This window comes from Thunnus maccoyii, chromosome 9, assembly GCF_910596095.1.
Source record: "Thunnus maccoyii chromosome 9, fThuMac1.1, whole genome shotgun sequence".
NCBI lineage: Eukaryota > Metazoa > Chordata > Actinopteri > Scombriformes > Scombridae > Thunnus > Thunnus maccoyii.
The window spans coordinates 6,498,166-6,510,291 of NC_056541.1; the positions used below are offsets into that span (position 1 = coordinate 6,498,166).

At 39.8% G+C, this 12,126-nt stretch overlaps 1 protein-coding gene across 1 annotated transcript in view; it reads right to left on the bottom strand.

Annotated features, from left to right (window-relative positions):
- Nucleotides 1-12,126, bottom strand: part of adamts3 (ADAM metallopeptidase with thrombospondin type 1 motif, 3) — a 152,461-nt gene that overhangs the window by 128,836 nt on the left and 11,499 nt on the right. The gene's annotated exons all lie outside the window — the stretch shown is intronic.

A 12,126-nucleotide genomic window follows, 5' to 3' on the forward strand; every position in this document is an offset into this window, starting at 1 on the left:
AGCATTTCGATTGATATACTGTGCACACAGATAAATAAACAAGTCAAAACCTAGTATATGGCTGGACTGTGTATGGTCAATGTGTGAAACTGTGGCCAGTGTGTTATAGGGATAGTCAGTGGTAGTGTCTATAATGTGAATTCGTGCAGTAATATTTGGTGGTAAAGTGTACTGAAGTAGCATATCACATGACATGGTTAAGCTACACTTGAGTTATTTATAACTATTCTAATTACTTAGTGTTTTGGCAGAGTGATGGTTATTTGGGGTGCTTTAATTGTTCCTGGTTGATGATCATGGAGGCTGCGGCAGAAACTGTAAATGAAAGTTTTGACAGCATTTTGCAAATTAAGGAGGCTTATCTCCACCCAGTTACCGCAGTTACAATCAAATCAAGCGCACCTGCAGAGTAGCCGACCCACACTAAAACTGATACAACAGCTACGTGAGTCTTTTACCTGCAAGACTCGTGTTTTAATGCTGCTGTTCATCATTTTTGATGTGAAAACATCAGAGAAATAAAAAGCTTGCAGTTATAAAATCCAAACGCACCGTAGAGCGTCTCTCCTGCTGGCTGCTGACAGCGCCGCCAGCCAGAGAGTTGATCACACTGGATGGTAGAAGAGGAGACGGTACAGACACTGGTACGTGTCTTTTTAACAGGAGTTTATCCGACTTCGGTGCATTTAAAACCGGAGCTGAGAGCGTCAGAGCTCGGAGCAGGAAACACAGTCACTCTGCGTCACGCTGCTGTCCTCCGCTTCTATCATCTCATGCTGATTCATTTTGAAACAGCAACAGCCAATGGGGAAACTCCAACACTCAATAACTTCATCACTCACTCAAACACTCACTCACTCACAGCTACAGTTGTAGGGCCGGTCTGTGGCCGGTCCAGCCAACTAGGGATGCAACTAACAATTATTTTCATTATCGACTAATCATTTTGTCTATAAAATGTCAGAAAAATGCCCATTACAATGTTATAAAGCCCATGGGGACGTCTTTAAATGTCTTGTTTTGTTTGATCAATCCTACAAAATCCAAAGACACTATTTACTACTATTCAAGTTACACGAAGTTTCCTCACATTCAAGAAGCTGTAACCACCAAATGCTCAGTATTTCTCCATAAAAAAACGTCTGTAACGATTACTTGTTAGATATTGTTAAGATGATGTAATTTGTTATTTTTACCTACTGAATGAATGGAGGGGTTACTTATTAGTATCAGAAAAACATGTCCTCTTCTGTATGCAGCACATACAGTAATAGACCGATTAGCCACTCAAGCTGTGTATAATTTAGACACAGAGTCTAACTGTATTGTTAATGCATAATTTGCGTATGAGGATAAAGTGCAGGCAAGGATTTAAGTTGTATTTTATTATTGTACAACGCCTAACATGCTGAGACTTGTTTTCTTGTTTATGGTGTATTCTCTGCTGTCATATAGCTGGTATGAACTCCATGCTTTTAAAGCTTTACTTCCTCTAAACTGTCTGTTCTTAGTTTATTAATCCATTAACATATATTTCCATTCCAAAGTTAGTTTTCTACCATATGATCCCCAGACGAGCTCTTTAAAAATATCATCACTTAGAGCGGCTCTGGGGCTCATTGAATCCAGTGATCAGACTCTGGATCTGTTGAGTCAGGTGGCTGGAAACCACAACAGGAAATCATTTCAATTAAAGTCAAGATTAGAATAATGAAACACTTTTTTGATCATTTTCAGACATATTTATCTTTATTTATTTATCTCCAAAAGAAGAGAAAAAAAAAAACAACAACATGACCTCCGTGTCCTCAGTTGAAGCCGCGACTCTGCCCGTAACAGATGCAAAAACATTTGGTGTGCAGTTTACTGACTCACTATTACATGTTTTCCTTACACACCATCATCTGCTGCTGCTGGTTGGCCGTCGAGCAGTTTCCCAGCGCAGCTGCTCACTAAGCGCTGCTTTCTCTTTTCCGATGTGTGCCTGCTGTTGCTTAATGAATCATACAGCTCAGTTAGTTCACTACACTGAAAGGCTTCAGCACCTTTTATCGACTGGCTGTAGGAACATTTTAAGCAGGCTGTGAGGTGCTTGATAGGCAGTACTTGGATAGATTGCTGGTCAATTGCTGACTGACCTTTTATAATCTGACCTCTTGCACAGCCTACAGTGGCCTGTAATGGACATTATTGATGAAGACACACTACACAAGAGAGAGCAGCTCGATATATGAATAGAAAAGAAAAAAATATCTATTGCAAATGTAACAAATCACTGTCCAAAAGTGTAAATTTATTATGCTTTTTCACTCTCTTTTATCAATCAGTGGTTAAAAAATACGACTTTATCAGGAAGAGAAGTCCAAGCTAATGAAGCACAGCAGCTAGCAAAAGACGTAAACATCCTCATTACCACTGAACCCATTAGTCAATTAATCAATTGACAAAACACTGTACATAGAGTAAAAGCTATAAAAAGCCACTGTACGCTACCTGCTCAGCACCAAACAGACACAATTAGCAACTAGCTAGTGAACATAGTGGAGCATTTAGCAGCTAAAGAGCCAGATATTTCCTTCAGGAGTTGATAGAGAGCGAAAATAATGGACTTACATTCACCAGATGGACAAAACACAACTCCGAATGAATGATAATGTTGCTCTGTAGCTGGTAGATATGTAAATATACCTTGAAAGGTGATGATGCGTCAATGATGTGTTCACAACTTGTTTCAGCTGCCCCCAAGTGGCCAAAGAAATCAGTTAATGCAGGTATAAGGGATCATGAAAGCGCTAACAATTCATTCTGAGGGGACCATGAATATCTTTACCACATTTCATGGAAATCCTTCAAATAGTCCTCATGGTGACACTAGAGGAAATATCAGGGTGTCACCAAAGTCAGCAGGCTTCATCCTCTGGACAGACAGACATGCTAAATATTTGCTAGCTCCATATATATTTTTATTTATATTTTCTAGTTATCATATATGAGGATTTGCTGTTTGTCCTCTGTTGTTTCATCTGTGCAGCCTCAGGTTGAAAATCTGATTGTGGATCTGATCTTTTTTTTTTAATAGCTTCAGGACTTTTCAATACAATCAAACGTATAATTAATGTCGATTGTATCGTTTTACACATGTGGTACCAGTATTGATACTGTTGATTTGACAACCTTTCCTCAAACAAGTCTGTTTTTCCTGTTTTAATTGAATCTGCTCGATGTCAGCGAGGTTAACTCAAGGTGAAATCATGTGTGGACGAAAGCATGCATGAGATTATCTGAGCGGACCCGCAGGAACTGTATTCATGCATCGCTTCACCCTCATCCAAACTACTTAAAAATTATCATCCAAAAAAATCTCTTTCACAAACAAAAGGCTTCAGGAAAATGCATCTCCAGTTGGAAATTATGTCTCTGCGAGGGCAGGTCTGAAAGATAAAATGCCTGGTGGATGATTATTTGGCGACCATCCCATAAGCGGTGTAAAAAACATAAAGCAACAACTGACTTCAAAGCCACTCTTTAACATTACGCAAGACTTGAAATCCTTAAAAAACAACTCTACCATCTCGAGTCTGGCGCTACAGCAGGAAAGGTTTACGATGGCACATTTTTTGCCACCCAGTATTCAGTGTTATCCAATATCAGAGAAGACAATGGCAGGTGTCTGACGGAGGCTCAGCCAGTTGGTACCTAAATACAACCCTCAAAAAAGGGATCAAGAGTCCTGTGTTCCATCAGTTTAATATCCCCAACATCAGCCCCGGCCAAGCAGACAGCACTTGTCTGCCAAAGAAAACATATGGGATTCAGCTGAAGGGCTCCAGTTTTTCAAAAACAGTCTCTTTCAGTCTAAACTTCTTAAGGAGGTCGGTATGAACGTGCTTTCGTTTAAAGAGAGAGAGAGAGAGAGAGAGAGAGAGAGGGAGAGAGAGAGAAAAAAGTTGAGGTACTGCAACGTTGAGAAAAAAAAAAAAAAGGTGGATTCAGCCCCGGACACTGCCACCTTTCACCCTTGGTGTTGTTCAAAGGTGTGTTTGCTTTCAAAAAATGTGAGCAAACCTTCGTCATCATTACCTGCCATTTTCATCCCCGGCCTTTAAAGGAACTTTAAGGGGAAAAAATACACAAGGTAATTTCTTAGGATTTGCAGGGGGGGGGGGCACTGAAAACCTCTCATCTCTTGCAGGAAAGGTAGAGACTATATTTGAGAATGCTTAATGATAATAAACAGAGATTTTAAAATATATGCCAGACGTGTATTTACGAAGAAAATGAATATGATAGTAAATCCTCTTATCTATATCCTCGATACAAGTCAGTTTTCTAGCATATCTGTGAGGATTTTGTGAGAATTAAAGAAGTGAGAATTAACTCTGGTTCTTTTTGTGCTGCTCCACCAAACGGAGCAAACATTTACAGACAGTCTTTGAGGAGGCGATGAGGAGTCCACGCTTGACCTAAAATAAAACCTCACTGCTGGTGAATGGCTCTCAATGTCTGTCTGTAACAACAACAGAAAATGTGGGCTCCTCTCAAGTTTATATAGGTCATGATTAAAAATGTTTAAATACATAAATATCAATAAAAAGCACCCCTGCAGTACACACTGAACTGAACCCTCAACTGCGAGAGGAGAAAACTTGGAAGAAATAGCTTGGCTTTGCATATCTTGGTGTGCCTCCCCTCCTGTACCTCAAACCATATACCCAAACAGCTCTGGGGTCAAGACTCTGCAACAAGCCTTGGCTAAGTCAACAAGGAACATTAAGAACTATTAGTGAATAAAACTCTTGTGCCCGACTACAGTTCACTGCAAAGAGGAACTGGCTCACTTTCTTTTTCTAATCAAAAAGGATATTTTCTTTGCTTTTTTTTTTTTTTTTCCTCTACGGCAGCTCCAGATATGTCAGGAGCTGTGCCCGTCCAGAATGCTCTTTTATGTCTCCGAGGCCAAAAGTTTAGGCCACTGAACACACGTAGCTCTTAGCAAAACATTAGCATATCTTATTTGCTCATTTTGTCACTCTTCATGAATCTCAGCGTTGTAAACGTTTCTTCCGAGGCGAGTTTTGCCGGAGGAGTTTGAGAAAGGAGGCGTTAAAACTGCCTGGTCGGACTGACAGCGAAGGATCGGGAGAAAGGTTTCAGTTAAAATGTCCTCCAACGGGCAGGCTTATGCTCTGAAAGGATACTCTAACTGATGCATTACCCATCAGGCTTGCAGTGTGTTTACACTTGCGAGTCTCACACCACAGACACAGCAGTGCCTCACCCTTTTGGCTGGCAGAGCCGATTATGCAACATGACACACATTAAGTGGTGGCCAAGTTTTACAGAGCTGCTGGCAAGGTAAAGGTTAACATCAACAGTCAGAAATGCAGTCGGTGCCGCTTTCAGGTCAGCTCTCCCCTCTGTCTGTCTGTATCTGTCAGTCGATCGGTCAGTCTGTCTGCCAAGGCCCACTGAAAAAAAGTACATTCTCCTTCATGCAACACAGGGTAAGAGGAGGTTTTTGTTCCAGCTGTCATGCTTCATGGAAACAAATGAGTGAGGCTAAACCAGTATTTCATGGTTGCTTTAAGGCCTTTCCAGGCAGCTTACAGTTTGTTTGTCATGCTAAAATAAAAGGCTGGTACAAAAAGGTTGATAGATGTAATTAATGCTGATCAATTGTTTCTGTTTTAATGCTAAAATCAGAATCTGTCAGCGATGCAATGATAATAAGAAAGGATGTCACTGTCCATTTTTTTTGTCTGTCGTCCCAACCTGAGCCTATTATATCTGTTGCTACAGACAAGTCCGACATTTACAGTGTATTTTCCTACATTACATAGCTGTAGCGTGTTTGATTTGATAATCTATTAATCATTTTTGGTCATTTTTCAAGCAAAAATGCCAAATGTTCTTTGGCGTTTGCTGTCTTTCCTTGTCGTATATAACAGTAAGTTAAAAATCTTAACATTTTAGGCTCTTTTGCGTATTTGCATAAAACAACGTGTCCCATACGTGTACATTACAGATGATGGCATTAAGATGTGATCTAACAGGTAAAACATGAGACTTGACATGTTGACTGTTATAAGAGTTAAGTGTGGGACAGCTGCTCTGGAGCAAGATTGTACTAGGGCTGTCCGATATGACGATATATATGTAAAAATGTCTATTGTTCCATATTATACTCTATCGTTGATATTGCTGGGGAGGGGAGGTTGACATGGACCAACTATTTATTCATTGAATTAACATGTGCTATATCAGGATAGGTATCGTTATCAGGATATAAAATGACCTATATTGGGATATGAGATTTTGGTCATATCGTCCGGCCCTGGACTGTACTGTAACTGGGTGAAAGTTGTTAATAATATGTTTTTCATAATTGTAGGTATATTGCATTATAGGTGTATTGAAGAATAAACTTAGTGTTAATAATATGAACAATAATATCTAGATATAAGAAAAAGAAAAAAAACACAAGAACGTGGACTTGCGTCAGGGTTTATACAGTTGATACCAACCAATCGAGGCTCAGTCTGCACCGAATAATGAGTATAAAGCAAACTGCATCCTTCACCTTCTTATCCTAACTATATTAGTAAAGCTAAATAAGCATTATCAAAAGATAGAAACAGAGCAGCAGATGATTTAAATGCTACCCAAGGACACACCTGGTCTTTTTTTTATTCATGCATTCTTCTTCCTCATCAAAACCTGGCGCCTGTCCTCTGACGCAGTGCGAGCAACAACCAGTGAGAGCCAGTCACACTTGTTTTGATTAATGTGGAAATGGAAGCACAGAGTTGTTTACCACTCTAAGTGTTTGGTCGTGATCTCCAGTTTCTCTATGACGTATATTTAACAAATTGCCTCGACCGTTAAAAGAATGACATGAAACAATGTCAAATCTCTGACGTTGTTGGTTCATCAATACAGCAGCTAAAAACAAGTGTCGAGTCGGAGCGGAGTATGTAAATTACTCAACACATAGAACTGCAGATTCATGAGAGACCAGAGACCGACGACTACTTTGTATCTGTATTCGTTAAGCTACTAGTCTCAAACAGAGAGCAGCCTACAGAGATCTGCTACCGTCACCTCTTTCTAGCTCCACACCTCCAGATCTTTTTCATTTTCAAACTCGTACTCTTCATCTCCGAACGAAGCTGACTCAAATGACACTACTTGAGGCAATTTAGATTTCACGCAGCTCCCTCTGGAGCTACAAAAGGCTTTATACAACTTTCTTTATACAAGTTTCTTGCAGTAGTGCTCCCAAAGACCTGGAAAGAGACTGCGGGTTACATCCTAGAGGATACAACAGGAGTAATCCAAAATAATATAATTCAGCACTGCACACTACTTTCACATCAGTGTGAAAAGTAAAATCAAGCTTGTTCGTGGCTTAACATCTGTTGAATGTCTCTGAAGGCTGAAGGGAAAATTGAAAGTCTGAATGCTTTTGAGGCCTCGGGCTCCATTAACCATCATGTCATTTATGAACGTGCATGAGTGTGTTAGTGTGTGTGTGTGTGTGTGTGTTTTAAAGACACGTCATTAATTTATCCTGCCCAATCATCTTTCGTGCTCTGCATAGCTGGACAAAAGACAGAGCCCGAGATAATGATCAGAGTACTTAAGAACCAAAAATACATCAGACATGAGAAGCATCCTCTCTTTGCCTTTTCTGGGGAACATCTCCACAATAAAATATCTGCAGTATGTGAACCATCAGCGCTGTGACAAGGGAACCCTGTGAGCGTACACATGAGGAGAGACCAAACATGAACTCAGAGTCATGTCAGGGGAGGAGGAGGACGGGAACGATACGCTATACACCCACTTATGACATCTCGAGGTCAGTTACATTCCTTTGTTTGCTCTCATCATTTTTCTTAGGAACCGAGTCCACGTGACCAAAAAAAAAGAAAAAGAAATAAGACTGACATAACCAACAATCCTCTGCTAAGCCCGCTTTCCTCCTCCTGGCTGTTTACGATGGACATCCTGTACTTGTAAAACTACCATCCCTTCACAAAAAACTAAAAAAAAAAAAGCCATACAGACCAGGTGTGTTTCAAGGATCAAACACTGTTATTACTGTATATCCCGTAAACGGAAGCAAATGCCTTCTTGAAGTCCATATATCCAAAAAACAGTTGAAAAAGACAATCTAAGATTTCAAATGGATATAACAGTGTGTATCCACATGCATGAGTGACAGAAGTTTGGAACAAGCTCAAGTTTAAGGATATGTCTAATTGATTCTCAAAAAGGGCCACACATTGACCTGAGGAGTATCTAAGAGAGTCGGCTGCAGTTTCTGCACCACACAAGGCTGCAGTGTTTCTCAGTGGAGGAGAGGTTTCACAAACAAGACAGTCTGCTGCTGAGCACAATCACCGTCGTGTTCATTTTAGCCAAACTGCAAAAGACCTGCAGTAACAACCGGCATTCTTTCTTTCTATGCAAATATCTGAGATCATTCAAACTGAACCATGAAGAAGAACATGCATCTCAATTATATGTGTAATCGCAACATCCACAAAGTTGGTAACACAATCTTTTAATCAGTCATTTCAGAGCAATGACATCACTTTTAGGAAAAGCTTTGCTTATTTTGACTCACTGTTTCACTACGCAGAAGATGCACCATTCAAACTTTTTCTCTTCAGATACTGATTCTGATACCTGAACTCAGGGTATCTACCAGTCACAGCTGATACCTGATCCATAGCTATTACTACAAAACGTTACATGAATATGATTTGATATATGACATGTTGATATATTATATTATCCTCTTTAAAAACATTGTGGTCATTTAAAAAATAAAAAGCCATATCCTTAAAGGAATCCAGGTACAATGCAAGGCACAATATATGACTAGAACCTTAAAAATGTGGTTTCACTACCCTAAAGGCAGTCTATCAGTGTAATCAGTCCTTGAAAACTTAATGTTGAAATGTCTAACATTCAAGATAAAAGATGGTTGACTTGTCTTAATGTAGGCAGATCACACAAAAGGGATTGTGGATGTTAAAGGGTTAATAGGACATATCAATTTGTGAAATTAAATAAACATTAATAAGACTCTCTCTGAAAGCTGCAAAGTCTCTCACTGTACAAACAGCTGCTAGAGAAGTCAGGCTTTAAAACTCTGATAATGAGGTCAAACAAGGTTTGTAACACACAGTAAATCTTATCATTATTGGCGTGAACATGAGAAATAAATGGACTAATGTGAAGATCCGACTCAGCACCATATGTGAATGTGACCTCTTCCGTGATCCTGACAGACTTGTTTCGGCTTCTGCATATAAATCCGAGAGAGGCAGAAAACAGGGCTCATCGCTGATATGTTGCACCCACTTTATCAAGAAAGCCCTCTCCCCGGTTTCTCTGACAAGCATGCAACATGAAAGCCAGTGAAGGACACCCTCGCTTCACCCCCCCACACACTGCTGCTGCTGCTCCTGCTGCTGAAGCAGAGGAAGTATCTGCTTCATAAGCATTTAGAAGTGAGGCAGCTTGCCTGCCTGCCTGCCTGCCTGCCTGCTGCAGTAAAGACTTCCAGACAGCAGGCTGGCTATAATTAACAAACAGTAAAACACACACCTAGTGAGGGCTAGGGCTACCACTTGAGATCAAAGACCACTGGCCCTCAACGACAGGCTTTTTCATCAGCAACCACTGGTTTGGTGAGTGTTTGATCTCAAGTTATGCAGTCCTGCATGCTTTGCATTTAGGCTGCAAACAATGTGAGGAGAGAAAAATGATCTACATTAAACCAGTTAGCAGAACAAATAGTAAAGGTGCAGAGTGTAGTATAGTATAGTATAGTATAGTATAGTATAGTATGGTAAATATGACGGGCATGTCAGTTAAAACTGGTTTTCAGTTTCAGTTTTATGACTCAGCATGTTGTATCCTGCTATTACAGAACATTGATCACCAAAGTTTAAAGTTAATGAAGTCTTCTTGTGATGTTGACTTCAGAGTGGAGTATAATAGGCCTATAGTATTTTTGTTTTTCAGTCATTTTCACCTCCAAATAACTTTTTAAAAGCAGATCAGGTTGAATTGATTTTTACCCAGATTTTATATCCCGATAAATCCAAAATGTTTTATTTTCTGCTGTTAAAGAATTCAAATCACAACAGTTTAAAGTTGTTTCATAATGTTGACGGCTTGGTACGTATAAAAAGATATAAAGTAAAGAGAAAAATGGGGAGAAAACACAAATGAGCTTCTGATTGTGTGCCAAAGTTCCTCTAAGTAAGTCAAAAAGCAAGTAATAGCTGCACTGTTTTAACAGTTATTTTTAAAAATAATTTTATTATTGTTTTTTTCAAATCAGATTTGGATCATTTTTAGTGATCAATAACCAGTGACAGTATTGTCTAGTACGGTGTGATTTATACGGTGTGGTACAGTGTTGTACAGCGGCAGCAGTCTTCCGCCGGGCAAAGCGACTTATCGTTGATGGCTCTTAGCGTCTTCAAAGTGACATCCTGCCACAACAGTATTTACAAAGCAAAACTCTCACATCCTGTGTGGCCCCCTCTCAGGCCTGAATCTCCTGCGAGCTTCAACTATAAATGACTTTCAGAAAAAAAAGACTGAATCTGCCCAAGTGATGAACTGCTTCCTCCTGCTCCAATCAAAGGAAACAGCCGAATACTGCAGTGCAGAGGACTGACTAAAACATCAGACTGGCGTTATTTTGGCTGAGGACATTTGATTACCACTGATTTGGTAATATTGTCAGTGGTTATATTATTTAGAATTACACATAGAGATGCCACAGTTGCTCCCATAAAAAAGAATAAAGCAAACTGGTCTGACCAGTATGTCAGTGGTTTTAATAAAACATAATTTATGTGGCACAACAGAGTGACAAAGAGGACACATAATTTTGTTTAACCACAGCAGGAAAACCTCAGAATAGAGCCATGGACACTTATAATGTGCTTTTTGAAAAAAATCTCCTTGGTGTTTGTTTTGACATTATTTTGTACTTATTTGGCGTGAAACAGTATGTACCAAAAATAAGACCTTTTAATTGTATTTAATGTGCTACACTGACAGAAATCCATTAGTGTTTTCCAGCAGGTGTGACTTTTAATCAAACAACAACTACCACAGCTTGAGGCTGAAGCCAACACGGAAGTGACTTAAAGTGCAATGCCACTGACGGCCGCTAGATGCTCCAATGGACTCCCATTCAAAAATCGTCAACTTCTCTCTAGAAACTCAATACTTTTTCTTCAACGAGTCATTATGGTCTCTATTGCTAAATTCAGAAACTCTAATAAGTGTGCTGGAGGTCATTTTGGAAATTAGTCCTCTGTTAATAAGCCATAACCATATCTGGATCCATTAAAGAAAGACAGCTAACGGTAGCACTCTGTACATTACTCCAGTAGTGCTTCTGCTATCTGCCTGGAATGATAAAATGATCACCCAGAGCAAAACCAATGTTTAAGAGACTGTGCTGCAGTTGTAGGAACATTAGATTCAAGGGTTGGTTTTCCCTAAATTGCATTTAAAAGGTTGATGTTCTCTATTTTCAAGAGGTCTATTTGTTTTATTTCAGTCCACACACTGCAAGAGTTTGGGAAGAAACACTGTTTGTTCTACATCTGACATCATCTGATGGTTGACTTGAGTTTAAAGTAAAACCAAATCAACCTGTTTAAATTTGGCTGGGAAGTCATCCCGCTTTTGATCTCCTCCCACGCCTTCCGGAAACACAGGTCAACATCACACACTCACTATCTCTCACACCTGCCTGTTAAGAGTCTCTCTCTACATGTGCTGCCTTGTTACAAGTGTTGTAATATGGAAAGAATAAAGTGAACCCCTGCATCACACCTTTTGGCCATTCTCCAAGAATCAAATCCTGAGGACACGCATGCACGTCTTGCAGATCGTCAGGCTCTGCATTCAGGTTTCACAGTGATTTAAGTCCCCAAGGCTCTCTTGCTCAATATCATCATATCCATGTGTCACACTTTTAAGTGGTCCTGAAGGGACTGCTGTGCCTCTTGATATGCAGCTGGGATGACTGTACTTGATTTTGCTTGTTTAAGCATATATACTTTTACAAAACTGCAATCT